Source organism: Phyllostomus hastatus, unplaced genomic scaffold, assembly GCF_019186645.2.
Source record: "Phyllostomus hastatus isolate PE091 unplaced genomic scaffold, TTU_PhHast_1.1 phas_contig_148, whole genome shotgun sequence".
Taxonomy (NCBI): domain Eukaryota; kingdom Metazoa; phylum Chordata; class Mammalia; order Chiroptera; family Phyllostomidae; genus Phyllostomus; species Phyllostomus hastatus.
In genome coordinates, this window is record NW_025333607.1 from 10,146,753 (window position 1) to 10,161,912 (window position 15,160).

The 15,160-nt window shown below is 49.5% G+C and overlaps 1 long non-coding RNA gene across 1 annotated transcript; it reads right to left on the reverse strand.

The window, feature by feature from the left end:
- Positions 1–1,503: 1,503 nt before the first annotated feature.
- Positions 1,504–3,113, reverse strand: LOC123804341. Its single transcript, XR_006783143.1, has 3 exons — positions 2,891–3,113; positions 2,587–2,779; positions 1,504–1,800 (listed from the first exon to the last, which is right to left on the reverse strand). It is a non-coding gene; the product is annotated as an uncharacterized LOC123804341 (long non-coding RNA).
- Between the last annotated feature and the right edge of the window lie 12,047 nt (positions 3,114–15,160).

Here is a 15,160-nt window from a genome sequence, read left to right on the forward strand (position 1 = left end):
GGAGTCGATTCTGCAGGTTCGGAGTGTTCAGGTTGTTGGGATTTTTAAGTGCATCCACGTAGATGCTCCCACCTTGTGTCTCCAGGTTCCATTCTTCACTAATCAGGGGCCTGAGCTGGTTAGAGTGGACCTGCCCAGGTTGGGAGCTCAACCTTCACAAAGCTCTGCTACTCGTGGTCAAATGCCGGGATGACCCTTAGCCTTTCCTGCTCTGTGGCCGCAGCAGCCAGGGACTCCTTTCTGTGCGGCCAAGCAGGCCTCTGACTCGCGTAACCGCCTTGCGGTTTGTGCCCTCACTGTCCGCCTCTCATTTTTCAAAATTGCTCCTGCAACACTTACCAGCTCCACTGTCCTTCTGATCTCGATTCTCCCCATTTTTCTCAAACACCCAGTGCACCTCACCTACCTGTATATTCCCTCTCACTGGCACACCATCCAAATTTACCAGCAGCAAACGTTTTAACCATTGCACTGCTGCTTTTTCCTGGAGCTAAGCTCCGCCCCGGCTCCGGCAGTCCGAGGTCGGCATCCTGAGCCAGACAGTGGGTGGTTCAGTTGCAGAATCCTCTCTGGCTGCCTGCCTCTCAGACCATTCCTGGTTGCACCAGGTACACGTTGGTTCCCTGGGAAACAAACTCTGAGACGGAGATTAGCATGCAGGAAGCTCATTGGAGGTGCTCTTGGGAATAACATCCCTGGAGAAAGGGAAAGAAATGATGGGAAGAAGGTGGACTGTGCTACCCCCTCAACGAAGGCCTCCAGCTGACCCCCGCCCCCCGGGGAGCTCGGATACTGAGAGGACCCTCCAGAGTTGTCAGGATTTGAGCCTTTCACCCCTACAAAGAAGTTGCTGGATGCAGGCGGCCCCGTGATGGCATGACCTCCGCAGCCAAGGGCAGTTTCTGGAGAGGACTGATGGCTGAAGGCTCCCAGCCAGCAGCACTTCTGAGTCCTTCCGACCCACAGGGGCACCTGCCCGCAGCCCACGCCATCCTGCACCTCGCAATCTGGACGTGATTTATCTGAACACGCTCCGTCCCCCATCAAGGTGCATTCTGTCTGCTCGGGCATATGGTCCCGCTCCTGTAATTATTTACCTTGCATTTCCATCGCATGCTCCGGGACAGAATCATTTAACTGCAGGACCTTAAATACCAGGATTTGCGATGGGCCCAAAAGGCGATGAACGGAATGGGAACATCATTTTCCCACGGGTAATATTTTGGAGACAGATACACTAAGCTAAAGGGAGTATTTTTCACACAGGATCTGGAAGATCGGAATACATAAGGCTAATTAGTTTGCTCTGACAACCCTACCCACCAGGATTCGGTCATCAGCCGAAACGGAGGCGCCAAACTCACAGACCTTGATCTCAGCGGTGTTTTTGTGAATTTGCATTCCAAAGGCAAGGGACACAGAATCGAAAGTAAACGACTGGTATTTCCCTCTTGAAACAGACAGAATTTATTAGCAAACATTGCTCAGTACAAGAGGGTCACTGGCTAGGCCCCGAAGGTATTTTGCACAGGAAGTCTTTGCCGCAGAGGAATGTGGCCTGTGTTTCCATGGCCACCGAGCCGAGTGGCAAGGCTGCTTGGGTTTCCTGGAGCCTGGTCCTCTGGTATGAATCAAAAGGCGTCGTCTCAAGTTCAGCCAACATCCGGGGGCTGGGAGGCTGGCAGGGGTAATTTCGACTCCCAGACTGAAATGATGTCGTGTGGAGATGGTGGCCGTGGTACGCAGCCCACACAGTGGATTCCAGCGTGCACAGTGCAGCCGATGTCGCATGGCTGCTCGCTTGTGAGTCAGAAGAAAGATAAATTACCTTTTGAATTCAATGCTACCATAAGTATCAACAGTGTGATAAAAAAAAATGTCTGCGCTTATCCTGACATCTCCCTCACCCCCACCCGATACTCTTAACAGGCAAAGGACATTGATTTTTGTAGAGAAGTGAAGGGAAGCCCAGGCCGTGAGCTGGTCATGGGTCCCCCTGTTGCACCTCCCAGGCAAAGAGGCACTTGTCATTCAGGGTGACAAGATGCATCAAATGCAATTACAGATGCCCAGTTCAATGTCAAGTTCACATAAACAATGAACAATTTTGTAGTGTACCCCAACATTACATGGCACCCCATAAAGCACGTCCCAAATAGTGCGTGATGTCCTGCATTGTACCCAGCAGCTTCGCTGTATTTGGAGTGAAACCTCGGGGTGGTGCCTGGGGATATGCAGAGCGAGTGACCCACAACGTGGCTGCAGACGGCAGTAAGGGGAGGGTCGTGAGTCCAAGGAGAAGCGACAAAGAGGCAACTAAAACTGAGGTAGGCAGCCCAACGAAACGGGACTGCCCAATTAAATAGAAATAAATATCAAGGGGAGCTGACACGCCAAAAGAGCCCAATTGATTTGGCCTGGCAGGCGGCTGAGACGAAAGGCACATCACAGCTGCAGCAAACAGGTCCCGACCTGCAGTCCAGGAGGAAATGGGGCACGTTTGTCCCCAGGAAACGGAGAACGCTTGTGCTGACCTGGGACTTTAGAGTTTGAAGGGAGGGCCAGGCTTCACCGTGATTAACTCACTCTCTGTGAGGAGGTTGGTAGAAAGGGCCAGTGGCCGTGGTCAGACCAGAGCCAAAAGCTTCCCCATGACCTTTCATGAGTCTTCATGCCCCACGGGTCAGCCCCAAGGGGCCAGTGGCCACAGGTCTCGCAAGGCAATGAGTTCTGCCCCTGGGTGCCCTTCCAGGTGACGAGGAGGCCTTGTCCTATAAAGCTGCGATAATTAAACCAGCATGCAACCGTTACAAGACTGGCAGATCAAAGAAACGGTATTAAAAGTCTCTTCCCGCGCCCCGTGATATAATCACATAAAAAGAAGTCAAACCTAAAGCATTCCGTCAATGCGAGTGTGACAAGCAGCTCACCAGTCGGAGAAAAATCATGAACCTGCCCCTGGGGGAGGATTAACATGACGGTCCTGTCACTTGGTCGTCTAAATGGTCAGGGCAGCTACCCTCCGTAAGCCCCAAACGTTCATCCGGCTCCTGGGGGCGATTCCTAGAGGGTCCGCTCTCCACGCTCTTTGTTTCTAATGAGATACAAGGCCACCTCTGCGGTGGTGCCTCAGCAGCCGGGCACTGGCTCAGGGAGGTGGGGGGAAGAAGAAGAGAATATGAAAGAAACCTGTAGAAAGGACAGCCTACATTTCTCAGAAAACTTGAACTTGCCCTTCTGGGTGAGCATATAAACCATAGCATATATATATATATATATATATATATATATATATATATATATATATATATATATATATATATTCAAACATATCAAGGGGTTCCCCGATTTCTGAGTCCCTGAAGAGACTCGGTGGTATGCCTAGCTCTACCTGTAGCCTCAAAAATTTCTAATGAGAAAATGAGATATGAAAGTATTATCTAAAAAAAAAACCTTTCACATCTCAGCTTTTATTATCTGCAGGGCTCCCCACCACTGTCACGTTCAATCACAGACACTCAATGCACAGAACAGTCTGGAATCTGACTCAGAAGACCAAGCTCCTCGACCTCGGCAAGCCGCTGCTGCTTTCCCGGCTTCCACCTTTCCTAGCACACGAGGGCAGCACCCCAGCTCTCTGGGGCTGGCTCTGAGGTTTGCTTCTGTGATCCCATAGTCGCTAAAAGTGCTTTGTCTGACGGCCCAGTCAAAAGACAGGCAGACGAGGCTGCTCAATCTCTTTATTTAAAACAGTGTCACTATTTCCTTGGCCAGTGTAGCGCAGTGGGTTGGGCGTCGTTCCGCAAAGCGAAGGGTCGCTGGTTCGATTCCCAGTCAGGGCATGTGCCTGGGTTGCGGGCCTGGTCCCTGTGGTTGGGGTGTGTGGGAGAGGCAACCGATGGGTGTTTCTCACACTGATGTTTCTCTCCCTCACCTTCTCCCTCCCTTCCCCTCTCTGTAAATAACTAAATAAAATCTTTAAAAATAATAAGTACATGCCACTATCTCAGGGTAACATGCCTGGGTCTGAGAAACAGCAACAAAAAGCTTGAGAGAAATGACTCTGAATCCTCTCTCCTCCTCTGGGTGTCTCTGTCCCCAGACCAGGTTGGACTTTTTGGTTTGTAGGAGTAATTCAGAAAGACCAGAGCCAATATTGGAACAAGGCAACAGGTTTTATAGCAATAATCAGAAAAAAAATCATCTCCCACTCAAGCCTCTTCTTTCTTCCTCTTGCCTGGAGGCCCCCTGAACGGGTTTGCTCAGCTTTGACATTACCATCAAATGTCGATTGGTTTTGGAGGAGACTTTCAAAGGGCAGTGCCAGGCCAGACCGGGAGGGACGGCAGAGGACAGCGCAAAGCCCAAGCAACGCCCAGGGCACAAACTCTGCTGTGAACCAGAGGTGACAAATAACCACAGAAACGGTTTCCTCCATTCAAACATTTCCTTGGTGGCTGGAAAAACAAAGTTTGTTTTCGGGCGGGAGGACATACCACAGCTGTGACTCAGTCCTGACTCAAAACTCCCTGGCCAGTCGACTTGCAGGAGAGCAAAACCAACTCGGGCTGGTTCATGCGGACGGACACTGAGCCGGCAGCTTCCAGAGACTTGGAGGAAACAGCTTCCCTGCACCGCAGAAAATGCGGCCTTTCTTCATCATTTCCTCTTTTTTTTTTCTTTTGGCTTCTTTTGCAATTACAGTTTACATTCAATATTATTAGCATTTCCTCTTTTCTTCTTGAATAAACCCGTTTTGGAGGTATTTTAGGGAAGCTTCAAAGTTGAGCAAAGTATGCTCCCTCTTTCTCCACATCTATAAAAACGGCGAGGACTAAACATCCTATGGGAGGTACTGAGAATAGTACCTGGCGTAAAACAACTGTTCAGCCAGCGTGTGCCGTTCTCATTCATTATTAATAGTTTATTGAAAGTGTCTCCCTGCAGTCCCATGTCCCTCTGCCCTCCTCTCAACACATGACACTACGTGACCCGCATCCTGGGTGTCATGGGTTAAATTGTGTCCCCGCCACAATTTGCATGTTGAAGTCTTAACCTGCAGCATGTCAGACTGTGACCTTTTTTGGAATGGGGTCATTATAGATGTCTTCACTTAAATTAAGACGAGGTCAGCAGGGTGAATCCCTAATCCATACGACTGGTGTTCGTTGGTTTTTGTTTTTTTTTTTTTAAGGGAAAATTGGGGAGAGGCACAGGAACAGAGAGAAGAACTCTCTGTGAAAATGAAGATAGAGACGGGCTGATGCTTGTACAGGCGAAAGAACACCCAGGATTTCTGGCAATCCACCAGAGGAGAGAAGAGAGGGACAGAGCAAGTTCTGAACCAACCCTGCCACACCTTGATCTTGACCTTCCAACCTCCAGAACTGTGAAACAATAAATGCCTGTTGCCTAAGCCACTCCGTGTATGGTACTTTGTTATAGTAGCCCTACCGACGGGCACGTGGCTTGAACTTTGTCTCTGCCATAACCTTTAACTGGAACAGCCTCCCCCATCGCGGCCGGTGGAAAATCAATCCATTGATATTTCTCAAATACCGCATCTGCCCACTGTGATATCTGCAGTCAGAATTAACCCATTCCTGCTGCTGCTCTCTGTACATGTTCTCCCACCTGATTGATGGGGGCCACACCTGTCCCCTGGGGCTCAGCCGCGGTGCCAGTGTCCAGAGAGGCTCAGAGAGAGGGGTCTGAATCAGCTGGAGCTCCCTTTCGTAGGTAAAGGTGTGATTTTCCTGGACACTTTCTCATCCCCCTAGAGACCATGTGGGAGCTGCAGGAGGAAAGCACAGAGAAGGGCAAGGCCACTCCCACGCCTGTGTGTCTCAGTCGGGGACCCTAACGCATGCCCTGCAGTGGACGCTGCCGGTGGAACCCCTACCACTAAGTTAAAATTCCCAATGGCAACACCATGAATAATTCACTCAGGGCCCTTTCTGAAAGCAGAGAATAACTCTGCGGGAAAGGCAGGACGGAACTAAAGAAGAGGAGAGGGAGCAGCCTGCTTTCCTTTGAGGCATCTACGCCGCGCTTTAATTTTGAGATCCACGGGGGTGCCGCGATGGCTGATCGGACAGACCCAGCTGCCCGCTTTGTTCCGCCTGCTCAGCGCACCGCAGGTCCAGAGAGGCCCCGTCAGAAATGTTTTCTCTCGAAAGAAGTGGAAGACCCGGCAACACTGGGCCCATTTCCCCCCCTGCAGCACCAACAGGTTAGAGCCCAGGAGCAGCTGGCCCTTCGCAGGGGCTTAGACACCCCCCCACCACCCCCCGCAAATCTACAGGACACCCCCATTGCAGTCTCCCAGCCACTTCCACTCACTTCCACATACTCGCCTGGCTGCTTATTGGAGGTGTTTGAATTTCCTGACTCCTTAGAAAGGGGTTTCAAAGATGCCTTAATTCTTTCCAAATCTTCTCTTTCCTCTCTGTCTTTTTCCAGCCTCTTCACTCACCATAGGCCAACGTGGCTATTCTGTCCTGAGGATCTCATTCAGTCAGGTTTTTTTTCTTATTTTACTTACTGATTGTAGAGAGGTGGGGGTTGTGGGGGGAGAGAGAGAAAGAGACATCAGTTTGTTGTCCCATTTATTCATGCATTCATTGTTGCTTCTTGCATGTGCCCTGACCAGGGATCGAACCCACAATCTTGGCATGCCGGGATGATGCTTTAACCAACTGAGCTACGCAGCCAGGGCCCCCATTCAATTACTTTTATACACCACCTCAGGTAGGACCCTGACAAGAGTCACCCACCTTGCCACGAGGGATGAAAAAGTAAAGGACCAGCGGGCAAGAAAACTGAAGTTTTGCCCCAGATCTGCAAGTATCCTGTCTTGTCACCTCTGGGTGCTGAGCGACTAGCACCATGCACCCTGTGGGGGGCTCAGGGGGATGTCGGGAATGGATGAACACACCTTGCTTGGTCATAAGCAGTTTCCTCATGTAATCAGATGGTCTCCAAGGCGCCTCCAGCTCTACTTTTTGTGATTCTGTAAGACAAGGGAGATTTCCTGGTGGGTTCAGGTGGTTGGCTGACAGGATGAAGGGTGGGGACCCTCACATCTGCCTGACCCCAGCTGGTAACCCCAGCTAGCTGCAGTGTGTGAACCTTTGTTGCTTCTGTGCTGTCCGCACACAGGGAGAGTACCAAGGCGCATCCTGGTCTCCTGGCTAAGCACCCCCTGATGGTCAAAAAAGCAGCACCTCTATCGGTACGTTGGTTACAAATAGAGAAGCTTAAAACGCTCGCTCCTCTGGGACAGGCTGCCCAGGCCTCGGGTTGCGTTAGGACCCCTGGACGCAGACTGTGGTCCAAGGAGCGAAGAGGAAGGCGAACAAAGGCAGAGACACATTAGGGCCCAAAGCCAGTGGGGTCAGCGAGGCTCGAGTCTGGATGACAGAGGTTCCCAGGTAACTCCCAGCCTATTTTCAACTCTCTCTTTTTTTTAATTTTTATTTTAATCATTGTTCAAGTACAGTTTTCTCCCTTTTACTCCCAATCCAGCCCACCCACCCAACCCTTCCCTCTTCCCTCCCATTACCACCCTCCCCCTATTTTTTCTCCATGTGTCCTTTAAATTTGTTCCTGTGAACCCTTCCCATTGTCCTCTGAAATTCCCTCTTTTCTCCCCTCTGGTCACTGTCAGCCTGTCCTCTATTTCAGTGTCTTTGGTTATATTTTGCTTGTTTGTTTGTTTTGTTGATTAGGTTCCTGTTAAAGGTGAGACCATATGGTATTTGTCTTTCACTGCCTGGCTTATTTCGCTTAGCATAATGCTTTCCAGCTCCATCCAAGCTGTCGCAAAGGGTAGGAGCTCCTTCTTTCTTTCTGCTGCATAGAATTCCATTGTGTAAATGTACCATAGTTTATGATCCATTCATTTACTGATGGGCATCTAGGTTGCTTCCAGCACCTAGCTATTGTAAATTGTGCTGCTATGAACATCGGGGTGCAAAGGTTCTTTTGTACTGGTGTTTTAGTGTTCTTAGGATAGAGTCCCAGCAGTGGAATTGCTGGGTCAAAAGGCAGAACCATTTTTAGTTTTCTGAGATCAACTCTCTTGAGAAGGTACTTACGTAAAGGCATCAACTTCACTTCTATGTAATTTTCTCTCTAAGTTATTATGTTGTATTGAAAACACTGACTGATGGCTTTCCAGAAGAGAGGTCAAAGTTCAATCACGCCAGAGAAAAGATTGTCCCAAATGCGCCAGCCTAAGGTGGGTGTCCTGCAGGCACAGAGCCACACCCCTCAGTCCTTCTGTCTACACAGCCGTAATCTCTCTGCCGCCTGCCAGGATGGGGCGCAAGGACTACGTGGACAGCTTGCCAAGAGAAAGCCCAGACCCAGGGCCTCACAGCCGGCCGGCTCTCAGATATTGTCCCCTGCCCAGCCCCACAGCTCAGCCTCCCACCTCTCTGCTAAGCCATTGGGTGTCACATACCAGTCCTAGGATTTGCTCTGATCTGAAGCAGGAGGACTTTACCAGCCTCAAACTCAGCTCTGGGATTCAACGCGAAGCCTGTGGTACTGGGTACCCAGCATGGGCCTGGCCCCTGGCAATGCTAACTGGACATCTGTTCGGTTCCTAAGCTTGGCTCTCCCTCCCCCCAAATGTGGTCAGATTCCTATCACAGGCCCCTGGACTTTCTCATCATCAGTAACCACTCGGAAACATCCCCTACCCCCACGCCACCTGGATTTGAGGCTCCGCCCAGTGCCCTGCAGGGGAAGAGGGGGGAGGAGCTAACATTTCCTGGGTGGTGTCTAAGTACCAGCCATTCTCCCAGCTACTTGGACGTGAGTTCTCCCTTTACATCCTCATGGCGGATGTGCAAGGCTGATCTAGTCCCCCGTATACACACGAACAACAGGGAAGCTGCTGACGCTCAGAGACAATCAAGGCATTTCCCGAGGTCACCTGGCTTGAAAGCTGCATATTCTTAACACACCGCCCTGGCCTCCCAGGGACTGACACACAGCTCCGAAGGCAGCTGAGCCGCCCCCAATCTGCCAGCCGGTAGATCCTTGACACCCAACAACTTCTAAGTGACGCTCACCTTGGATCTGCCGCAGCTCTGTCCTCTCCCTCGCATGGGGCCCCGCACTGTGGCACTTTGACCTCATGCTGCCAACTGGCCTTTGGGTAACAGGCAAACTCTGAAGTCACATCTGACTTTGACATTGACTTGGCTACTTGAGATCTGGCTTTGTGACACTGAGCAAGTTCCTCTGCATCTCTGAGCCTTGGATTCCTCGTCTGGAATGTGTGGTAATAAAAACCACTTGTCTCAAAGAGTGGCTGTGAAACTGGAAACGTGGGCCGTCATGCGGCTTGTCACTGCCAGAACCAATAAGTAAAGACAAAGATCGAGTCTTCGTGAACGCTTTATTCAACACCTGGTGATCTGAGAAGACGGCAGGTTATGTACCTTCAAAAACTGTCTTCAGGCCTGGCTGGCGTAGCTCAGTGGATTGAGATCAGGCTGCGAACCAAAGCGTCGCAGGTTCGATTCCCAGTCAGGGCACATGCCTGGGTTGCAGGCCACAGCCCCCAGCAACCGCACATTGATGTTTCTCTCTCTCTTTCTCCCTCCCTTCCCTCTCTAAAAATAAATAAATAAAATATTTTTTAAAACTCTCCTCACGTCTCATATCAAGTCAACATTTATTTTTTTTATTTTTATTATTGTTGTTCAAGTACAGTTGTCTCCATTTCCCGCCATCCCCACCCTTGATCCTACCCCCCCTTTGGTTTTCTTCATGCATCCTTTATACATGTTCCTGAAAACCCTTCCCCCTGTTCTTCCCATTGTCCCTTCCCACCTGCCTTCTGGTTACTGTCAGCATGTTCTTAATTTCACTGTCTCTGGTTGTATTTTGTCAAGCCAACATTGTTATCAGGAGGAGAAGAAAGGGTAGGTAAGGGGTTTGGAAAAGAAGATTAATGGGACACAAGCCAAGCAGCAGATTTTCTAGCACTTCTTGATCTGTTGGTCAACAAAAGTTCTTTATCCATGTTCCCACCCTGGACCAAAATGGCTCAAATACCATCTCTCTGGCTTGCAGACCCCCAGGGACACAGACGTTGAACTGCTTGTTGGCCTCCTGGAGTCCAGTAGGTTCTTAGGCATTCCAGTTCCTGGAATAACAGCATTAATCACTTAAGCCTATCAACTGAGACTGAAGCGAAAGTCTTTCATTCTTGAGTTCCCCTATCCGTTGTACCAGATGCAAATCTGACAACTCTTTAAAATCCTGAATTTAAACACTTATTTCTTTGTCCCTGAATCATCCAACTGATGGGCCGATGGTGTGAACATCTTTGTTTTAAAGATGAGTTTAAAAAAAAATTGAGATGGCCCTTGCAGAAGGCTTCACAGATGATGTTGCTATTGAAATCACTCAATTGCATTGTATACAAAATAGGCAACAATAACGTCGCTCTGGCATTTATTAAGAATCCAGCCAATCGGCAACAAAGGCGGAGGAAACCGCGGCATTCTGTGGCACTCTGTAAGGACGGCTCGTCACAATACCTCTTTCTGGGGGGCCCTCGCAACCACCGCTGACAATTTTCTTCAGGCTCCATCACTGTTTTTCGTTGTTTAAAGACACACATTAATTTAAAGTCTCCTCCCATTCTCTCTGTAAATTACAGCATTCAGATGAAGTGGCAGCTGCTGTAATTAAGACACAGTTAATTGCCTGTCTCCTTAATTGCAATGATAGGATTTTGACAGTTTGGTAAATAAGAATTGTTTGGTTTCCTCCGGCAATTTGAGCCTCGGCTTCCCTCACGAGTGCTGAGTCACCCAATTTCAGGACAAAGGGCTGCGTCCAGGGAGAGGGGAGGGGACAGGAACCACGAGGTACCTGTAGTCCCCTCTCTTCCTGCAAGAACCTCCCCAGCATCACCTATTCTGTTGCCAGTGACCTCCTTCCAGGAGTTTTCTCCACATTAATCAGCCATCAAGTGGGATGATAAAAAGGAAGACACAGAAGCAGAAGGCGTGGGTCCCATGGCAAGGACTTCTGCTGATGATGGGCAGAGGGAGCAGCGTGCTGCCAGACGAGGTAACAGAAGCCCCAGTGTAAACACACTCAGAGTCAGGGAGCCACAGCCTGAGCGCCAGCGCAAGCCTCTGACCCCAGCCTCCCCGCTGCACTTGAAGGCCGCCCCGCAGGGACTGAGAAAAGTGATGGTTCAGGGCAAGGCCTTCGGGGCCACACAGACCTGGGTTCATGTAACAACAGGCAAGTTACCAAATGTTTCCAGGCCACGTTTGCTTCCACTGCAAACATAGATTTTGCAATACGCACCCCCTCAGACTTTGAGAATTAAGGAAAATAATCTTGTAAAGGGCTTTAGTAACATGTCAGGCTGGTGGTAAGAGCTCAGCAACTGGAAGTGACTTAGCAAGTGTGACTCTCGTTCCCAAGCTTAGGTAAATAATTTTTTTGCATTTCTTTATTTTCCATAAGCTTAATTTTGATTATGATTCACATTCTAGGCTTCCCTCTCAGTCAATTTTCTCTAGAGCCTTGCAGTTCCCAATGACACTGGGACAAGGGGCCAGAGTCCGAGTGAAAAACTAGACCTGCCCCACCCAGTGTGGCTCAATGGATTGAGCGCCAGACTGTGACCCAAAGGGTCACTGGTTCGATTCCCAGTCAGGGCACATGCCTGGGTTGTAGGCCAGGTCCCCAGTAGGGGGTGCACAAGAGCCAACCACACATTAATATTTCCCTCCCTCTCTTTCTGCCTTCCTCTCCCTCAAATAAATAAATAAATAAATAAATAAATAAATAAATAAAATATCACCCAAAAAACAAACAAATAAAACTAGACCTACTAATTGGTAATGGGGAAAAAATACAATAAGGATTACATTTAAGAAAAGAAAGGAAAATGGGACCTAATTTTCAAAGCCTCCCTGGGAGGCAAGGAGAAATGTTTGCACTTGCCTGCCATTCCATGTGTGCTGCGAAGAAAGGGAAGGGAAATAAATAAAACCAGTTTCCACAATACCACGGTGCCCGTGCTCACACCCTCCCGCGGTTGTCATTGGAGCCAAAACAAAGGCGTGACTGCGGGCTCCGACTGCATTGAGACCGCCCTGTTGTCAGTCCGTCCTTGCCCCGCAGCGGCCACACTAGGCTTCCCTTGGGGATTTTAAAAGGATGTTGTTAGTGGCGATGACATCTGACTCTGTCTCAGTGCCACTGGCTTTGCGCTCCAATTCCCGTCCTTCACTAAGTAACAAGGGAAGGCACATTGGTACACACTACTTAACATTTTTTTTCAACAAATGAATGAACGAAGGAGAGTAGGCAGAAAACTCCTATTTAAAAGCAAGATTGCCCTTGAGAAAGGTCCGTCTTGTGCTGCTCAGCACATGTGTGGGTTTGGCTCTGCAAAGGAAGCTTAAATGAAATACATTCTCACTGCAGTGTTATCGAAACCAAGTCCAAAGGAGAGCAGTCAAGGTTGTTCTGGTGGCTCCATAATCACGAAGGACCAGCCTTCTGGTCCTTGAGCAGCCTTCTTCTTCTTCAAACTCACTCCTCTACCCACCTAATGTACCCTTCCGGAGTGTGGTCCCAGAGCTACTCAAATCCCAGCCTTTGATCCGCATTTTCACCCAGCAGGAAGGAGAAGGCCACGCCTCTTTCTTTAAAGATACTTCCCGGAGACGGCACACAATGCCTGCAGTTGCATTTACTCAGCCTGAATTTGATCTGGAGCCACACGCAGCCCAGCTTCCAGCCTGCTCCGGGCTCGCCTAACCGTGGCAGAACAGGAGGCTGTCCAGCCAGATATTGCCTTTGGGCAGAGCCAGACACCGAGAATTTCAGCGGAGAAAGGTTGGCTATTTTATTGATGAATGGCACCACCCAGGAGAACAGGAAGCTAATGCTCAAAAGCCTGGACTCCCTGATGGCTGTAAGTCACAGATTCTATAGGACAAAATCACAAGACACAGTGGGTTAGAATTCAAGGTCGTGCTGGGAGCCACTTGGTTGGAGGTGAAGTCAACTGATAAGTCATCCCTTCAGGTCTTGAGGACAGCTCTGAGATCTGTTCCCATGTCCTTCTGTCCGGTCTCACGGGAAAGTAGGCCGGTGGTCGGTCCACTTTAGGGCCCAGGAGTTAAAACCTAACTTAGGTCCCAGTGTTAGCATGAGCCCGCCAGAGATCCAACCCTGTGACCGTTAGTCGGGTCCTGGCTCCTGTCCCTGCTGCCTCAGGGGTTGCTGATGATCGGGGGGGAAAGGCTAGGTCTTGGAGGGGTGCCTACAGAGAGGGAGGACATGTCTAGAGCTGGGATTTAAAACTGAATTTAATCCAAGTCATAAGGACATGCGGTTTCACAACCAGCCAACCTCGATGTCCTCAGCCAATGGGCAGCCCCACACACTGACAAGTCCCAGCCCTACTTCCTCAATTCCAGCTGGCCAAGGGCCAGAACATGCCAACCCAGCACCACCCAGGTCATCGACCGTGTGTGGGCCTTGGAATAATCTTTATGGAAAAGGAAGTGCTAGCAATAAAATCATCTGGACTATTTGCCCCCGTGGTTTTTCTTTCCGCACTCATTTTCACCCTTTCTTTTCCTGTGCAACTGAGTTTTCACAGAGACCAAAGGACCTCTACTTTTTATAAGCCCCAGACCTGAAAGGTGTTCCCCAGCCAAACTTTCTGACCCAGAGTGCATCATAATGCCCTTTGAGTGATGTCAAGGGATCATGCCCCATAAGTCTGCAGGGTGCCTCTGCCGCACGCACATTGACCACCAGGAGGCAGCAGAAATCACCGCCCTCCTCAAAAGGCAGATTTTTTAAAGCACGCAGGTCTCCACCCACTGCTGCCCAGGCAGGTAACTCCAGTACAGCTGCTACTGCCCGAACCTCCCCTCCCCTCACTCCGCGGTTGCTGCTTGCTCTGCTAAAGAGCGGGTCACATTTTGAATGTTCTAGAGACTGGAGCTCACTATCTCAAGAAATGTTGTGGCAAACCATTTCTAATGCCAAGAATTCTTTTACAAAGGGAATACTCCTGCTCAAATTTGAATTATTTAAATGGTTTTAGCTCAACATTTTTTTTTTTAGAAATGGGATATACCTACATTAAGGTATCTGGTTCTCTATGATACAAGAAGAAAGCTTAAAAACTGTTGACTGGATTAGTACAGTGCTGAGTTAAAGGATGGGTGGATTTTTGTATTTATCCATTCATTCCAAAGGGTGCACAGAGCACTTCCTTGGAAGGGAAACACTTCTCACCACAGCGAGGCAGGAAAGGACTGTGAGGGGAAGCCAGTGGCCACCAAAACAACATGGGTCCAGCATCTAGGGGGTCGGTCACACTGCGGCTGGAGAGGCAAGACACCGTGTGAAACTCCTGTCTTCCTCTCTGGAAAATCTCTAGAGCCCTGTCCACCCCTGGCTCCAAGCTGTCACTCATGAAATAGTTTCTTCAATGATCAAATTAATAAATGAATTCAGAAACCAATGAACCCACGAGGAAAGGTCTCAGAAACCACCATGAAAGCTACAACAGAATTCATCAAGGGCTCTGGGAATTCAGAGGCAGGCAATAGGCCACGTGGAAATCAGAGCAGAGAAGTTGTAGGAGATGATATAGGACTTGAGTGAGGCCCTAGAAAAACCGGTGGACATTGGACTAGAGAAGGAGGCAGCAGAATTTATAGTAGGATTGGGGGGAGGGCCCAAGGGGAGGAAGAGGTGGGTAACCCACCTTCCTGAACTGGGAAAACAAGCTTCGTGAGAAACAGAAGCAATGGAGGGTTTGCAAAGTAACTCACTTACTGAAACCCTTTTCTGATGGTTCCCTCACAACACATGTCAAAGGCAGCGGGGAAAGTGTCCCATGGCCAAACCTTCTCGCCAATATGAGGTCACCAGGGTGTGGCTCTCCCCAGCGGCCCAACTTCCCCCAGACTTTGAGTACAGATGCCACACCTTTAGGAAAAGGGGCCCCCAGGACTCTGGGTCTGTATACCTTCAGAAAAGCAATTGTTGCCATTTATACACCGTTGAAATGCCGTTCCCTGACTAGTCCTCAAATGTTCCCAAAGTTACTAGATAAATAATACTCGGGTCTTGAGACCTT